Source organism: Chlorocebus sabaeus, chromosome 2 (genome assembly GCF_047675955.1).
Source record: "Chlorocebus sabaeus isolate Y175 chromosome 2, mChlSab1.0.hap1, whole genome shotgun sequence".
NCBI classification, from domain to species: domain Eukaryota; kingdom Metazoa; phylum Chordata; class Mammalia; order Primates; family Cercopithecidae; genus Chlorocebus; species Chlorocebus sabaeus.
In genome coordinates, this window is record NC_132905.1 from 25,621,649 (window position 1) to 25,640,647 (window position 18,999).

Here is an 18,999-nt window from a genome sequence, read left to right on the forward strand (position 1 = left end):
TAAAAGTTACCTTTTCCTCAAACTGGGAAGAGATTAGCATTGTTTAATTTTATCCTGAGAAACCTTATCCCAGCTCACCAAACATCAAGAGCTTATGACATTTTTCTAAGACTAACTCTATTTAAGTATAAAGAAAATTTTTAAAGAATTTTTTAAAAAAGAAGAGCATATGGCAGGGCACGCTGGCTCATGCCCGTAATCCAAGCACTTTGGGAGGCCAAGGCAGGCGGATCACAAGGTCAGGAGTTTGAGACCAGCCTGACCAATATGGTGAAACCCTGTCTCTACCAAAAATACAAAAATTAGCCGGGTGTGGTGGCGGGCGCCTGTAGTTCCAACTACTCAGGAGTCTGAGGTAGCAGAATGGCGTGAACCCGGGAGGCGGAGATTGCATTAAGCCAAGATTGTGCCATTGCTCTCCAGCCTAGGTGACAGAGCGAGACTCCGTCTCAAACAAACAACAACAACAAAAAGCATATGACATTTGAGAATCACAGAGCTACAGAATGAAAATCAAACTCTTTAGTATGAGAGTCAAAGTCATTCACAGTGTGGTCCCAAACTACCTTTCTTTCTCCTTTCCATACACAGGAATCCATATACTTTCCCTCTCATCCGATTCAATCTACTCAGCTTCCTCTGGAGTCTGAGGGACTCTGGGCCCGGGTACCCTTCAGCGACCCTATAAGGATCTTGTAATCTCCTCCCTTCCCTTCCTCCTCCTCTGGATCTTTCTCTGAAAACGGGAAGGCAGGAGGAATGGGCCATCATCTAGTAAGGCACCCACAATTCAAAGGAAGAACAGATGCATCTGACTACTAAAATTGCCTCAGTTGCCTCATGATGTATAAGGAATTCTCCCAAGGATATCCCGGTGTCCCCCTGAAATAAGCACTCTCAACAATATAAGGGGGGAAAGGGAAAGTTCTGATAGAGAGCCATCACCATCAAAAGACAACTGATTCCCACACGTTTTTTCCTTGCTTTTTAAAATTAACATATATACACATAAATACTTATGTGTATACTACATATATATACATATAGTATACTTATGTGTATACTACATATATATACATATAGTATAAATATATACACACTGTATAGTCTCTTACACAAATGTGTAAGAATATTATACTACAGGGGTTTTAGTTTTAGTGTGGTTTTGCACCCTTTTCATTTTTTGTTAGGTGTCATTCCAAATAATTTACTTCATGAACAGACAATCCTGTTAACATCTTAACATTCCCTCCTGTATTTTGTGCCACTCAAAACTGTAATTTTTTTTTTTTTTTTTGAGACAGAGTCTCGCTGTCACCCAGGCTAGAGTGCAGTGGCACGATCTTGGCTTACTGCAACCTCTGCCTCCCGGGTGCAAGGGATTCTCCTGACTCTGACTTCCAAGTAGCTGAGATTACAGGAGCATGTCACCACGCCCAGCCAATTTTTGTATTTTAGTAGAGATGGGGTTTCGCCATGTTGGCCAAGCTAGTTTCAGGCTCCTGACCTCAAGTGATCCACCCATCTTGGCCTCCCAAACTGCTGGGATTTCAGGCGTGGGCCACTGCACCCGGCCTCAATCATATTAAAATAACTTACATACATGGATAGCTAGAGATTGTACAGGTACCTCATGAACATCCTTCTAACTAATAACAGATTCGTTTTAATGGCTGGATAATATTCCATGGCATTTGTGTGGCCTAATTTACTCAACCAGTCTCCTAATGATATGCATTCACTTCATTCCCCATTTTTTTGTCACCAGGAAATAATGATGCAATAAACACACTTGTTAACATACCCTTAAGAAGCAGCAGCCTTTTTACTTCTGTGGAATAAGCTCTCAAGTTAAACTGCTAGATAAAACGGTACATGTATTTTTAATGTTATTAGGTCTTACCAGATTGCTTCCCAAAAAAACCCATAACAATTCCCGTTTACATTAGGAACAGATAAGAGCCATTCTCTCATTTCACCCCCTCCCTGCTAGAAATCAGCATTATTTATTTATTTGCCAACTTGATAGGTATAAAATAAAATTTCATTGTTCTAGCCAAAGATTTATTTTACAGCTTCCGGTCTTGAGTCTGGCTTAGAAGGTTTTACCCTCCCATCCCCTCCATCAATGTTTTTCAAACTGTGGGTCACAAAACTATCAATGTTTTTCAAACATGAAATAAATGTTTGATAATAAATAAATGTTTTTCAAACATGAAATAAATGTGAGTCATGAAATAAATGTTATGGATAACATTTATTTTAATTAGATGGTATACGATGTATGATAAAGGCATCACACAGAATAAAGGTAAGCAATGTTTCTGTGAAACTTGATTCCTTTGTAATATATGCATATGTTCTGGATCACAATGGAAAATGCATTTTTTGTTATTTTTTTCTTTTTGTTTTTTTGAGACGAAGTTTCGCTCTTGTTGCCCAGGCTGGAGTGCAACGGTGCGATCTTGGCTCACCACAACCTCTGCCTCCCGGGTTCAAGTGATTCTCCTGCCTCAGCGTCCTGAGTAGCTGGGATTACAGGCATGCACCACCACAACCGGCTAATGTTGTATTTTTAGTAAGGCGGGGTTTCTCTGTGTTGGTCAGGCTGGTCTCAAACTCCTGACCTCAGGTGATCCGCCCGCCTCAGCCTCCCAAAGTGTTGGGATTACAGGTGTGAGCCACCACGCCGAGCAGAAAATACATTTCTTACACGTCTTAGTCCAAATATTTGAAAACATAACCCTAACGTGAATATGTAGTCTCCTAGATTTTCCTGCAAGATAACTGCATAATTTTTCACACTTAACTTGTATATTCGTCTGGAATTTACTTCTATAAGTGGTGTACAAAAGGTCCGATTTTACTTTCTTCTAAATGTATGGTCAGTTGTGTCAGCATCACCTCTTAAAAATACATCCTTTATGCACTAAACTGAAATACTAATTCTGTCATATATTAAATTTTCATTTATTCTAGAATCTATGAGACTTCTGTTCTATTCAACTATTTGTCTATTCCCATGCCAACCCATAATGATTTAAGTTCAGTGGTTTTATAGAATGTTTTTTCCAAAACTTTACTGTCTTTTCTAGACATTTATTCTTCAGTATACAATTTATTATTTTATCCAAATCAAAAAATCAACAATAAAGCCTTGCTAGAATTCTAATGGGAACTGCACATACCACCTTGCCAGCCTCGTCTTCTACTGCCACTTTCCCACAAACATCCCAAACAATGGCCACAAAGAACTACTGATTGCGCAAGCCCAGCAAATTCTTTCTTACCCTAGGTCACTGGTTATGCTGCTCCCACTGACTGAACTGCCATTCCCTGCCTTGAACCACCTTATGAAGTACTCAGCCTTCAAAGCCCAACTCAAATGTCCTCTCTTTGGTAAAACCTTTCTTGACTCCTTAGACCAACTCCTCTCAGCTGAGTGCCTATTACCGGATGTTCATATAAAGCTGCCCATTAGCTCATTTGTTAGTGGTGTAGAGACACATTCACCACAAAAGTGTCAGCCTTTTTTGAGTGGGGACCTCACCTCCTGAACCTCTGAGTGCCTGGCACACAGTGGACATTGAACATGTGTTTGAAAGTGCCGAGGTTCACCAATGGGAAAAAGGAAGATATCAGAAGGTATTCCCTCTATTCCACTAAAGTGTGTCCAAAATTTTGTATGTTATATTCAAATAAAAATTGAAAAATGTTCATTTGTTTGAAGCTAACTACTAGTAAAAATAAAAGTTGGATGGTTTTCAAATATTAAATAAATATTTAATATTCAGGGTCCATCACAGCACATTATTGGAAGAAAATAGGTTTTAAGAAGGAAGAAAAAAAGGACAAACTAGCTCTCAAACTCTACTGTACACTTAAGAATCATTGGGGGAGGAAAGGGTCTAGCTGAAAATGCAGATTCCTAGGTCCCATTCAGAGAAACCTCAATTCTGCAGGTCTGAGCTGGGGCCTGAGAATCTGCATTTTTAAGAAATTGCCACTACCCTCCCAATTCTGAAGAGAGGAATATACATTATGAAAGACCAACTGAAATAGGTTTAATAGCTCTTAAATCCTTCTGACAAACTTTTTTAAGTTTTTAAATTAAGAAAGTTTCATTCTCTAAATGTATTAATGTTTAGATGATTAAATGAAAACAAAAAATGCTTTCAAGAAACATGTAAAATAGAAAGATATAGGCCAGGCGTGGTGGCTCACACCTGTAATCCCAGCACTCTGGGAGGCTCAGGTGGGTGGATCACCTAAGGTCAGGAGTTTGAGACCAGCCTGGACAACATCATGGTGAAACCCCATCTCTACTAAAAATACAAAAATTGGCTGGGCATGGTGTCACACACCTGTAACCCCAGCTACTTGGGAGGCTGAGGCAGGAGAATCACATGAAACCGGGAGGGGTAGGTTGCAGTGAGCAGAGATGGCGCCACAGCACTCCAGCCTGGGCCACAAAAGCAAAACTCCATCTCAAAAAAAAACAAAGATATAGAAAGGATACAATGAAAAAGCTGAACTAAAACATCAAAATGTATGTAACAGAGAAAAAGCTAAACTTTAACAAAATGCAGACAGACAAAAAACATTCAGACAAAAAAATGCATTATAATTACAGATATATTAAGTAAAACAATGAAGAGAACATAAACATTAGAAACAAACATGGAAGAAACACAAAGGCAACTAAAGTATTATTTTGTACCTATTAAACTAACAAAACAAGTGATAAAACTCACCTCTGGCTCACACCTGTAATCCCAGCACTTTGGGAGACCGAGGCGGGCAGATCACCTGGGGTCAGGAGTTCAAGAATGGCCTGGCCAACATGGCGAAACCCGTCTCTACTAAAAGTACAAAAATTATCCGGGCATGGTGGTGGGCGCCTGTAATTCCCGGCTACTCAGGAAGCTGAGGCAGGAGAGGCTTAAACCTGGGCGGCAGAGGTTGCAGTAAGCTGAGGTCGCGTGCTGCACTCCAGCCTTGATGACAAGAGAGAGACTCCGTCTCAAAAAAAGAAAAAACAAAAAACTCAACTCTGATGAGGAGGTAAGGACCCAATTGAGAACTTAGGGCAATGATCTTTAATAGAAAAACCTGTTACCTAGAGGCACTGTGGAAATATTAAGTGTACTTTTGGTTAGCACAACGATTGGGGCAGGCTCCTGGCATTACAGGCAGAGTCAGGAAATCTAGAAATCCTGTACTGCATGAGACAGTCCTGCACAATGAACAATTATGCTACATCTCACATGACTTTTGAACATCTGCTAGAAAATCACTGTCTAAGACTAAAAATTAACTTTATTTACATATAAATACAAAATATATTGTGATATTTTAATAGACTGAATTTTCCAATAATGCAATTAATCACGTAAATTGAGGAAGACTAAGCTTCATTATCTTTAGAACCAAGAACTGTTCACAACCCTAGAAAAATCACATCACCAGGCCAGGTGCAGTGGCTCACGCCTGTAATCCCAGCACTTTGGGAGGCCAAGGCGGGCAGATCACCTGAGGTAGGGAGTTCAAGACTAGCCTGACCAACATGGAAAAACCTCATCTCTACTAAAAATACAAAATTAGCCAGGCGTGGTGGTGCATGCCTGTAATCCCAGCTACTTAGCAGGCTAAGGCAGGAGGATCACTTGAACGCGGGAGGTGGAGGTTGCTGTGAGCCGAGATCACGCCATCGCACTCCAGCCTGGGCAAAAAGAGCGAAACTCAGTCTCAAAAAAAAAAAAAAAAAAAAAAAGGAAAAGAAAAGAAAAATCATATCACCAATGGCCAAGCCACTTGTAGCATTTGAACTGCTAATATCCACATTTGTGTCAGAAACACAATAGCAGGGACTACATATATACTTATTTAGCCCTTATTTCAAGATGTCAAACATAAAGAAAAAGTGTCATATTAGTGTCTTACTTCTCAACTTATAAGCAGACAAAAGAACCTGCCTACTTCATTGTGCCCTCTAGGCATAGTTGTACATATTTTTATTGAAATCCTAATTATGACAGTAATTTATGTTTTTCCTTCATTAGAGTTAGAAAGTTTCATTGATTTTTTATAAAAATCTGTGTGTTGGTAAGCTTTATATATATATATATAAAATTTTTTTTTTTTTTGAGACAGGGTTTCACCCTATCACCCAGGCTGGAATCCACTGGCACAATCACGGCTCACTGTAGCCTCGACATTCCAGGCTCAAGTGATCCTCCCTCCTCATGCCTAGCTAATTTTTCGTATTTTGGGGAGTTTCACCACGTTGCCCAGGCTAGTCTCAAACTCCTGGACTCAAGCAATCTGCCCATCTTGGCCTCTCAAAATCCTGAGATTACAGGTGTGAGCCACCATGCTTGGCTAGTAGGTTATATATTATCTGTTAATTTCAGGATACAAAGGTATTTAATTACCACATAAAATCTGAAAAGATTGAAAACGACCAATGTAGGAAAGTAACATATTAAGTAGTGAAGTGGGTAGAGTGAGTGCTATGGCAAAGGAGAATATACAAGCTCTGTTTACAGCTATTACTCAGTTCTAGCTGTCACCTGGAAGGAATGCAGAGCCAGACTCACCAGATAATCCAATTTTTGAAGAGACACAGAAAATCTGGACATTTCTAAAAGTCTCCTACTCTTTTTTATTTTTTATTTTTTGAGATGGAGTCTCGCTCTGTCGCCCAGGCTGGAGTGCAGTGGCGTGATCTTGGCTCACTGCAAGCTCCGCCTCCCAGGTTCACACCATTCTCCTGCCTCAGCCTCCTGAGTAGCTGGGACTACAGGCGTCCACCACCACACCCGGCTAATTTTTTGTATTTTCGGTAGAGACGAGGTTTCACCATGTTAGCCAGGATGGTCTCGATCTCCTGACCTCGTGATCCGCCCGCCTCGGCCTCCCAAAGTGCTGGGATTACAGGCGTGAGCCACCACACCCGGCCGAAGTCGCCTACTCTTTAAATGTTATCAACTAAACTCAAGATAAAAGATAAATTTTTTTTTAAAAAGTGGGCTAAAAAAGAACTTATCTATGGTCCAATTTATGCCTCTGATCACAGATAAAGGCATACACTAGTTGTGGTAACTAAATTAGCAAAATCCTTGTGGAAAGAGGATAGTGAAGTGTATACTCTGTGTATAAGCTGTTGGTACCCCAGAAGTCACCCCAACCCACTTTTGCTGCAGGGGCTGGGCTTATAACCCAACTATGGAGGTCCTACAACTTCACTTTACTTCATGGTGGTTGCTGTTAGAGAAAAAAAGGATGAAGGCAAAGTGCAGTGATAGATTTGGTAGAGGGAGTTCCATTAGGCCCAGTATCGTCAGTGGCCAGCCTACTCTTTTTTTTACCTTTTCTTTTTTTTTTTAGATGGAGTCTCACTCTGTAACCCAGGCTGGAGTGCAGTAGCGCCATCTTGGCACACTGCAACCTCCGCCTCCTGGATTCAAGCAATTCTCCTGCCTCAGACTCCCAAGTAGCTGGGACTACAGGCACCTACCACCACACCTGGCTAATTTCAATATTTTTAGTAGAGACGGGGTTTCACCATATTGGCCAGGCTGGTCTCAAATTCCTGACCTTGTGATCCACCTGCCTCGGCTTCCCAAAGTGCTGGGATTACAGGCATGAGCCACTGTGCCCACCCAGCCTACCTTAAACGCACACAAATAAGAACCTCCTCCTGCTGTTGCGGCTCAGGTTATCCAAAGCAACAAACCTCAGAGATCTTGGAGAACATTACTTTCAGGAGCCAGAACTGCCGCACCACCTAGGCCCTCCTAGGCAAGAATGTTCATAACTGCATCAACCTCTCAGGATAGCACCATGGCAGAACCCTCATGAGTCTTGATCACACTTGCCATGTCTTAGTCCACTTGCCATGGGGCTGTTTGTAGTTCCCTCCTGTTAATAAGTTGGCACGCTTGTAAGGCAGCTCAGGCTGATATGTCATTTTCCTAAACATTCACCCAAGGATAGCATGAATGTTTTGCCAGTACAAAGCAGAAGACACAGAATGCCTTGACATGGTAATCTGACTTAAGTTTATCCTTACAAAACAGCTCAATTTTAAAAAACGTACAAGATGCTCACTGTAGTATTATATATAAGATGGGGAAGAGGGTGTAATTTAACTTCCATCAATAATGGGAAAATTTCATAATTAGGGCATATTAATTCTATATACTATTATGTAGCCATTAAACACTGAGATTACATAGAAGCATAAAAACATACATGAGAGTGGTTAAGAGCCAGTGCTCTGGAACTAAGCTTCATAGATTCAAATCCCAGCTCTACCTGCAAGCTGGGTAATGTTGCAAAAGTTACTCTACTTCTGTGTTGGAACATCCTCGTCTGTAAAACGGGGATAATAGTAGAATAAGGTATGGTGGCTCACGTCTATAATTCCAGCACCATGGGAGGCAGAGGTGGGCAGATTGCTTGAGTCTAAGAGTTTGAGACCAGCCTAGGCAACATGGAGAAAACCCATCTCCACAAAAAACACAAAAAAGTTAGCCAGGCATGGTGGTACACACCTGTTGTGTACACATCTGTTGTCCCAGCTACCCTGAAGGCTGAGGTAGAAGGATCACTTGGGTACTGGTGTTGGGGCTGCAGTGAGTCATGACTGTGCCACTTCACTCCAGCCTGGGCTATACAGCGAGACTCTATCTCAAAAAAAAAAAAAAAAAAGCAAATAGATTAGGAGCCTACACATTTTGTTGTGGTGGCGATTAAAGAATCACATATGTAATCTGTTTGAAACATGCCCTTGTCCATGTAAGCAATCAATAAATATTAAATAGAGGAAGAAAAACATATATATTATAATTACAACTAGATAAACACAAAGGCCAGATGTGGTGGCTCACGCTTGTAATCCCAGGACTTTGGGAGGCCAAGGTGGATGGATCACCTGAGGTCAGGAGTTCGAGACTGGCCTGACCAACATGGTAAAACCCTGTCTCTACTAAAAATACAAAAATTAGCTAGGCGTGGTGGTGCGTGCCTGTAATCCCAGCTACTTGGGAGGCTGAGGCAGTAGAATGTCTTGAACCTGGGAGGCTGAGGTTGCAGTGAGCCGAAATGGTGCCACTGCACTCCAGCCTAGGCGACAGAGCAAGACTCCGTCTCAAAAAATAATAATAATAATAAAAGTAAACATATAGCTGTGACTAAAGATTAGAAGGATGGTAGAGAAATGCAAGTACAGTTGACCCTTGAACAACATGGGTTTCAACTGCTCAGGTCCACTTACATATGGATTTTCTTCCATTTCTGCCATCCCTGAGACAGCAAAACTAATTCCTCTGCTTCCTCCTCAGCCTATTCAACATGCAGATGATGAAGATGAAGACCTTTATGATCCACTACCATGTAATGAATAGTAAATATATTTTCTCTTCCTCATAATTCTTAATAACATTTTATTTTCTCTTACTTTAAAAATATGGCATATATATACAAAATATGTATTATTTGACAGTTTATGTTATTGGCCAGACTCCTGGTCAACAGAAGACGATTAGTAGTTTTGGGAGAGTCAAAAGTTACATGTAAATTTTTGACTGCACAGAGTCAGTGCTCCTAACCCCTATGATGTTCAAAAGTCATGTAGTTTTAACTTAGTGGTAGAAATGTTGGTACAACTTAATGTAATATGTTTTCATTACATCTTCATGTCATAGAATTGGAAGTATATGTCAGCATCCTGACTATACATGTGAACATTCAGAGACACTGGCAGGGACCATCAAGTAGACTTATCCAATAAACAGCTATTAACCATCTATTTTGTCCAATGCAGTGTTAAAACCATGAAGAAGAAAGATTAATAGGACTTGGTTCCTGTTTTCAATGAGTTTATGGCTTAAGTAAGGAGATTAACATTTATACATTGATATGGTTTAGCTCTGTGTCCCCACTCAAATCTCATCTTGCATTGTAACTCCCACAATTTCCATCTGTCATGGGAGGAACCCCGTGGGAGGTGACTGAACTATGGGGGCAGGTCTTTACTGTGCTGTTCTCATGACAGTGAATGAATCTCACGAGATCTGGTGGCTTTTTAAAAACCAGAGTTTGCCTGCACAAGTTCTCTCTTTGCCTGCTGTCATCCACATAAGATGTAACTCGCTCTTCCTTGCCTTCCGCCATGATTGTGAGGCTTCCCCAGCCACAGGGAACTAGGATTTCTCCATTAAACCTCTTTCCTTTGTAAATTGTTCAGTCTCGGGTATGTCTTTACCAGCAGTGTAAAAACAGACTAATACATACCATAAATAACTACAACATAAGTTAGAACATGAAAATGTTGAATGTGATATTTTTTAAAACTATAGGCAAGATATCATGGAAGTTCAAAGGAAAAAGACTACTTTTGATTGAAAGATAGGCTGAGCTGGAAAACAACAGGGTAACATCAGGGAAGACTACAGATACAGACCATATGAACTGTGCATTGAAGGAAGGGTATAATTGAGGTGGTAAGACTGAGGGTAAAAAGGGGTAGATAACGCTGGGCTCAGTGACTCACTCCAGTAATCCCAGCACTTTGGGAGGCCAAGGAGGGTGGATCACAAGGTCAGGAGATTGAGACCATCATGGCTAACACGGTGAAACCCTGTCTCTACTAAGAACACACAAAATAAATTAGCTGGGCGTGGTGGCATGTGCCTGTAGTCCCATCTATCAGGGAGGCTGAGGCAGGAGAATGGTGTGAACCTGGGAGACAGAGCTTGCAGTGAGCCAAGATTGCGCCACTGCACTCCAGCCTGGGTGACAGAGCAAGACTCCGTCTCAAAAAGGAAAAAAAAAAAAAGAGAGGGGGCAGATAAAAGAGAAAATAAAATACATAAAAGAGCCAGGCACATTGGCTCACACCGGTAATCCCAACACTTTGGGAGGCTGAGGCGGGTCAGGAGTTCAAGACCAGGCTGACCAACATGGTGAAACCCTATCTCTACTAAAAATACAAAAACTAGCAAGGTGTGGTGGTGTGCGCCTGTAATCCCAGCTACTCAGGAGGCTGAGTCAGGAGAATCACTTGGATCCAAGAGGCGGGGGTTACAGTGAGCCAAGACTGCGCCACTGCACTACAGCCTGGGTGACAGAGCCAGACTCCGTCTCAAAAAAAAAAAGAAAAGAAAAGAAAAGAAAATACACAAAAGAAAGGACACTTGCTTCAGGTAGCCAAAAAAAAAAAAAAAGCACCAGAAACTGAAAACCCAGAGTGAAAGGAAAGAAAGCTATATGTAGAAGGTGGTAAAGTTTCAAAGGTAAGCAGTGACCAATTTTGAAGGACTCTGAATGCTAGGATTGAATAGTCGTAATTAATTCAGTAAAACTGGAAGCAGAAAATGAGCAAAAGTTTAACCTTATCTTAGCCGGGCATGGGGGCACACGCCTGTAATCCCAGCTACTCAGGAGCCTGAGGCATGAGAATTGTCTGAACCCAGGAGGTAAAGGTTGCAGTGAGCTGAGATCGCACCACTGCACTCCAGCCTGAGCAATAGAGCAAGACCCTGTCTCAAAAAAAAAAAAAAAAAAGAAGAAGAAGAAGAAGAAGAAAGTTTAACCTTATCACAGGCATGACACATCAGAAACTAAATTTCCATTAAAGCAATTTGATGGACGTGCAAAAGATACACTGAAGGGATAGTAGAAGGGCAAACTCCAATGTGGCTACCATATAGGCTAAGGTTGAGGGCAGTCAGGGGGATAACGGTGAAGTGTCAGGCACTGTAGTGAGATATGATAATATAACTGAAGTTAGATGATTAAGGACTTTAACTGCTATATTAGGGATCCTGAGTCTCCTCCCCAGTTGGCTGTCTGCTATCAACCTGAGCTGCTAGCAGAGAAATCTCTACCTTCAATGCTCCAGAAGTAAATATGATGAGAACGGGAAGAAGTCAACAGTGCTCGCCTGCAGATCCCTTAATTTCCTTCCCAACTCTATATATGTACTCATTTTCTAGGTATTCTCTCTGGAGGTTCTGTGTGCTGGGTAACAACTTATGGCTTGTAAGCACCACCGCAAAATAACATGCAAGTTTGGTCTAAATGACAAATTACCAAAATAATCAATACAATGGTGAACACTCTAAGACCACAGCCTGACATTAATTACATCAGTTGATTCAACCAATATTTATTACATGCCTTCTATGCAACCAGCACAGAAAATAAACAAGATCCCTGTTCTCAAGGAGCTTCAAGTCTCATTACAAAGAACAATTCTTTAAAACTTTGTAAAGTACATCCAGACATCAGTTATTTCATTAAACAAACATTAAACACCAGCTACATGTCAAATTTGTCCTAGGATTTAGGGATGCAACTATAAACAAGACATGATGGCTGCCCAAAAGAAAGTTTCATAGTGAGGAAGACAAGAGAAATCAAAGATGACACCATGGTACAGTAGTATTCAATATGGTAACTGATGAGTTATGACAGCAGCATAATACAACAAAACAAACTACTCGAGGCTGGGCGTGGTGGCTCACGCCTGTAACCCCAGCACTTTGGGAGGCCGAGGCAGGTGGATCACTTGAGGTCAGGAGTTTGAGACCACCCTGGCCAACATGCGAAGCCTCATCTCTACTAAAAATACAAAAATTGGCCGGGTGTGGTGGTTCATGCCTGTAATCCAGGACTTTTGGAGGCCAAGGCGGGCGGATCACCTGAGGTCAGGAGTTCAAGACTAGCCTGACCAACATAGAGAAACCCCGTTTCTACTAAAAATACAAAATTAGCTGGGCACGGTGGCATGTGTCTGTAATACCAGCTACTCAGGAGCCTGAGGGAGGAGAATCACTTGAATCCAGGAGGCAGAGGTTGCGGTGAGCCAAGGTGGCATCATTGCACTTCAGCCTGGGCAACAAGAGTGAAACTCTGTCTCAAAAAATAAAATAAAATAATGATAATAATACAAAAATTAGCCGGGTGCAGTGGCGGCTACCTGTAATCCCAGCTACTCAGGAGGCTAAGGCGGGAGAATTGCTTGAACCCGGGAGGCGAAGGTTGCAGTGAGCTGAGATCACGCCATTGCACTCTAGCCTGGGTGACAGAGCGAGACTCCATCTCAAAAAAAAAAGAAAAACTACTTTAGATCCTGCTTGAGCACAATGTACCTTTGCATAATTGATCACTTTCAAAGAGCTTTCACATGTTACTTCATTTTATTCCAATAACAACCCTAGAAGGTTAGCTAAGACATACGTCACTAACCACTAGGTAAGGAAACAAAGCAAAGCTATGACTTGCTCAGGATCACATCAAGCAACAGCAGATCTGGGACAAGAAACTCCACCTCTTGCCTCAAAGTACAATGCTGCTTCCCTTTGTTCTGACTCCATACCTCACCATATGACCTTGGACAAGTCAACTGGCATTTCTCTTTTTGAGACAAGGTCTCACTCTGTTGCCCAGACTGGAGTGCAGTGGCACGATCTCGGCTCACAGCAGCCTCTGCCTCCCAGGCTTAAGTAATTCTCCCACTCAGCCTCCCAAGTAACTGAGACCACAGGATTGTGTCACCACGCTCCACTAATTTTTTAAAAAATTTTTACAGAGACAAAGTCTCATTATGCTGCCCAGGCTGGTCTCAAACTCCTGAGCTCAAGCAATCCTCCCACCTCAGCCTCCCAAAGTGTTAGGATTACAGGTCAGCCACCGTACCCGGCCACCTGGCATTTCTTTGTCACAGTTTCCTCATCTGTAAAACAGGGAGAATACCTGCAGTGCCTATCTAGAGTGACCTGGGAGAAGGATCAAATAAAGCAACCTAAGTTGACATCCTTTGAAATGTACCAATGGAAGGTATACATTATAAGACATGCCCATTTCGCTTGAGAAAAAGAGGATACAGGGTGCTAAAACACTGGGCAAATAAATAAACTGTGCTGGATTTTAAGGTGCACCAAATTAATCCATATTAACCTCATGACTAATAAAGGCAAAGGGACTATACTTCATATTTCTGTTGTAGTCCGATTGACCCCATAAGGCAAACATCAATAAAGCTGGCAAAAAAGGAATGTATTCGCCTATGTACCAGATGCTATTAGAGATCCTAGTAAACACCTGAATTACAGGAAAGAAAGACATGTTCTGCCTGCATCTCTCCTAAAACATGGAAAATGGTAGTTTTTGGTAATCTACCCAAAGAATATTTGAATACCCTGTCTGCCCCCTACCAGCACCACCACAGTTCTCATCGTTTATGCCTCAGATCTTCTCTGTCCAATACAGCAGCTATCTCATGTAACTATTTAAATTTTAAAAACGTTTAATTTTAATAGTTTTAAGTTTAAACTATTCGAATCAAACACCACTTCCTTAGTTTTTAAAGTGCTTACGAGTCACATGTGGCCAGTGGCTACCATATTAGAGCAGATAAGATTTAGTTCCATGATTGCAGAAAATTCTATTTGACAGAGCTGCTTCAGATGCTACACTATTATTTTTATTATAACTTTGATTACACTCGTAGAGGACAGAGGCCATGTCTTATTTATCTTTGTATTCCCAGTTTATATAGCTAAGTGCATTTCACACACTAAGTACTCACTATACAGACAATCCTCAACTTATGATTTTCAACTGACCAGGGTGTGAAAGCAATATGCATTCAGTAAAAACTGTACTTTGAATTATCCACATAACCATTTTGTTTTTCACTTTCAGTACAGTATTCAATCAATTACATGAAATGTTCAACACTTTATTATAAAATAGGCTATGTGCTAGATAATTTTGCCCAACTGTAGGCTAATGTAAATGTTCTGAGCATGTTTAAGGTAGATGAGGCTAAGCTATTCTGTTCCGTAGGTATATTAAATGCATTTTTGGCTTACGATCCTCTCAACTTTGATAGGTTTATTGGGAAGTAATCCCATAGTAAGTCGAGGGGCTTCTAGATATCTGAGTTTCTCAAACACAGCAGATCACTCTCTCCCCTTCCCTATCCCATGCACACACACAGACATGCAAACACAACAATACACAAGACAAACTTTCTCATGGGGCAGGGGTCTGGGGTGAAAGGGGACACTGTCCGGAGGAAGGAGGCCTGCTTTCTAGCCCTGGAGGTGTTAGAAGCTAACCATGTAGCCTTGGCCAAGTTACTTTCCCCATCTATAATAAAATGAAACTCCATGTGCCTTAATTTTAAAACTTAAATCATCTCACACCAAAGAAAATCAAGTATTCTGCCCAAAAAGTATTTGCACATGTCAGGAAACACATCTGCTAACACTGATAAGTACCTTGTATTAAACAGAATCCATTTCTAGGTCCCAAACTATCATGATTAGAGTCACTTTTGTTCTCTAAGCATGTGGAATTGTTTACCTTTACTTTGGGGCACAACTACAGACTTAAACCTTCAGCCTTAAAGATTGAGTTTCTTCCATGTGCTAAAGCAAGAACTGGATACTGTGTCCATATCTGATCAGAGACACAAGGACAAGTTTCTTGAGTATCTCAATTTAACATACATTGTCCCATCAGTTTCTATTAGTGCTAAGCCTAAAAACTGAGCAAATAATACAAAATGGAACCAAGAAAATTTCTCTATAACAATCCTTATAAAGAATATTTTACGGGCCAGAGACAGTGGCTCATGCCTGTAATCCCAACGCTTTGGGAGGCCTAGGCAGGCGGATCACTTAAGGTCAGGAGTTCGACACGAACCTGGCCAACATGGCAAAACCCTCTCTCAACTAAAAATACAAAAAAATTAGCTGGGTGTGGTGGTGGGCCCCTATAGTCCCAGCTACTCAGAAGGCTAAGGCAGGAGAATCACTTGGACCCAGGAGGCGGAGGTTGTAGTGAGTCAAGATTGTGCCACTGCACTCCAGCCTGGGGGACAGAGCGAGACTGCATCTCAAAAAAAAAAAAAAAGAAAAAAGAATATTTTGTTAAATGTGTTTTTAATTCAGTCTACATACTTCGTCATGTTTAACCGCTATAAAAAAAAACCTTTATTGTCCAAAAACCTCTTCATAATGACCTTCACACACATATTCACTAACTTTTGCAAACCCTTACATGGTTTTAAGACCAACCAAGAACAAATCCAATCTGAACTGTCAGCCTGCCTTCCTTTAAAACTTGTAAATATAGCAAATGGGCAATGGCAGTTCAGTCATTCTGCAATAAATATGTGCTAAATTTGTCAATTCCTGTGACATCATTATTTTACTCTTCATTAAGTACTTATGTCATCTCTCCTGGTGAACAGGACCAACCAATACCAATGGCGATCCCATCTACTTGTATTTACCAAATACCAACAAGGCAGTGGCATTTAGTGGATGACAATTAAACACTTTTTTGGACAATGAAGTAAGGAACACATGCAAAGGTCTAATAGTAATAAAAAGACTTTCCCTACAGACTTGATTGCATCTGATTGTGATAGAATCAGACATTAAAAATCAAACAATGTTGATTGCACATGGTTAGTTACAGAGTGCCTTGCAATTGGTAAGAACTCAATGTGTGTGTTCCACTGCTGGACAAATTACTGAATATTCATTCGTAAGCAAAAAGAACAAAACTCTATAAGTTAGGAACTATCAAACATCTTTTACAAAAATGGAAATAGAGAAGAATCTGTTTGTAACATGATCTATCTATGACATAAAAGGACCCAAACATTCCACTGAGTAAAAGCTTTGTGAGTCTGTATGTCAAAGCACTGGAAGGAATACAGAGATGAAGAAAACATGGTCCCTGCCATAAAGCTTCTCATAATAGAGAAGTAGGGATAGAACTACAACTCAGAAAAATAACTGGTAAGTTTCACTACGATGTTCCTGAAGAGCAAATTGGAAGGACTCAAGGTGGGTGGGGGTCAGGGACAGAGGTATCTTGAAGGGAATGCTTAAAGCTAATGTAGCCAGAGACAGGAAGAAAAGGGTATGTAGGCCTGGCACAGTGGCTCACATCTGTAATTCCACCACTATGTCAGGCCGTAGTGGGTGGACTGCTTCAGTCCAGGAGTTTGAGACCAGCCTGGGCAACATGGAGAAACCCCATCTCTACAAAAAAAATTCAAAAATTAGCCTGGTGTGGTAGTCCCAGCTACTTGGGAGGCTGAGGTGGGAGGATTGCTTGAGCTCAGGAGACAGAGGCTGCAGTGAGCCAAGATCATGCCACTGCATTCTAGCCTGGGCAACGCAGAAAGACTCCGTCTAAAAAAAAAAAAAGGGGGTGTGTATATGTATATAGGAGAGAGCAGAAGTGTGTGCGTTTGGGTGGGGTGGCCAGAAAGTTCAGAGGACGGTCTAGGCAGACGAATAGCATATGTAAAAACGACACAGAGGTTAGAGACGCTACACCTGTAAGTATTGTATATTTAGTAAAATTCCAAAGAGTAGTTTGCATAAGATGCATACATTTTAAATGTTCCAGATGACTCAGAATCCCTGCAGAGAAAGTTACGTCCCACCCCTAAAGTCTTTCACAAGGTGTAGTGGTCAGTGAACCTAAAGATCTCTGCGGGTGGAACTTGCATGTTTAACAAACTCCCAGACAATTCTCCTGCACACTTAAGCTGGAGAAACAGAGATGCTTTTTGAGATGCAGAATTATCAAATTACATGTGGTTCCCAAACTTTGCTGCACGCTGGAATCACTTGGACATCTTTAAAAAACATATTGAAGTCTGGCTTTCACCTCCAGATATTCTGACTGTTTTGGTCTGGGATGCCACATGGGCATCAGAAACCTTTACAAGAGTCCCCAGGTGATTTTACCGTGTAGCAAAGTTGGAGAGCCACTGCCCTAATTGTTAAGCACCTGGGTCTCTGGAGTTGGATGCTTCGGTTCAAATTACTAGCTATGTGACCTTGGGTAATTAAGTCACCCAACCACCCAGGGACTCAGCTGCCTCGTCAGTAAAATGGGGACAATAATCCTACCTCATAGGGTTGCTATGAAGTTAGACGTGGTGAACGTAATGGCCTGGCATGATGCCTGGCGGATAAGAAGCGCTTAATGGGGGTTAGCTGTTTACTCTCATCATCAACTCTTCCTCATCAAAGTGTCACTGTGCAATGGGCAGCATCGTCCCCACTGGGCGGCAGCAACTCGCCTAACCTTTCTGCTGGACCAAATTCTTTGCGGGAGTTGTCTCGCTCCGCTCCAGACCCGCCCCCTCCCCCAGGTTGCCAGGAGAGCTTCGCCCGGCCGGGGAAGCTCCCAAGGATTAGACCGGGTTTACAGACTCGACAGCAACCGCCCACTCCAGGGCCAAGCTTTCCCCGCCCCAGTGGGTCTCCCAAACATTTGCAGATGCGCTTCCAAAGGCCGGGCCCCTGGAGCACCCAGAGCCAAGAAACAAGCTTCAGCCGTCCCTGGACCGCCGGGAGGGGAAGAGAGGGGAAGGAAAGGTGAGGGTCCGGCCGCGGCGGGGCCGACTGCCCGGTTACCTGAGGCGACGGGCGGGGCCCGCATCGCCGGGGCGGGCGCCGCCGCCGGCCGTACTCGGCCTTCCGCCTCACGCGACCCGTGCCATAGGGCCGGCGCTTTCACCGCCCTGGCCGGCCGTCTTCAGACGGTCCGTCAGTCCACCCGTCAGCGACTGTCCCAGGGCGCCAAGGGACGACGAAGGCCAGTCGGGCCAGCCGGCTGGGCTCTGCTCAGGCAACTTCCGACTGCCAGGGGCGGCGGCGTCAAATAACTCCCCTGCCAAGTGGGCCACTGCGCGTGCGCGGTGTGCCTAATCAGCGCTTTCTGCGGGGCTGAACCGGTGGCGTCAAATAATTCCCGAGACACAGAGCCGGAAGCTGCGCCTGCGCAGCTATCCCAGCTCGCCGCGCGGGACGCATTCCGTCCTTCCTTTCCGGATCAAGTGGAGAGGGAGGAGTGAAGTGACGAATGCGCCTACCTCATCGCAGCACAGAGGCGGCGCTCCACCTGGGTCCTTAGGAATCTTACGACATCCTCTCTACCTGCTTTTGG

The 18,999-nt window shown here is 42.5% G+C and overlaps 1 protein-coding gene across 3 annotated transcripts in view; it reads right to left on the reverse strand.

The window, feature by feature from the left end:
- The window catches only part of RALGAPB (Ral GTPase activating protein non-catalytic subunit beta), a 108,545-nt gene extending 89,830 nt beyond the window's left edge, over window positions 1-18,715 (reverse strand). For all 3 annotated transcript variants that reach the window (XM_008017676.3, XM_008017666.3, XM_008017658.3), the window contains exon 1: window positions 18,468-18,715. The gene's annotated coding sequence lies outside the window, so the exon portion shown is untranslated. The remainder of the gene's footprint in view (window positions 1-18,467) is intronic.
- Window positions 18,716-18,999: the final 284 nt, after the last annotated feature.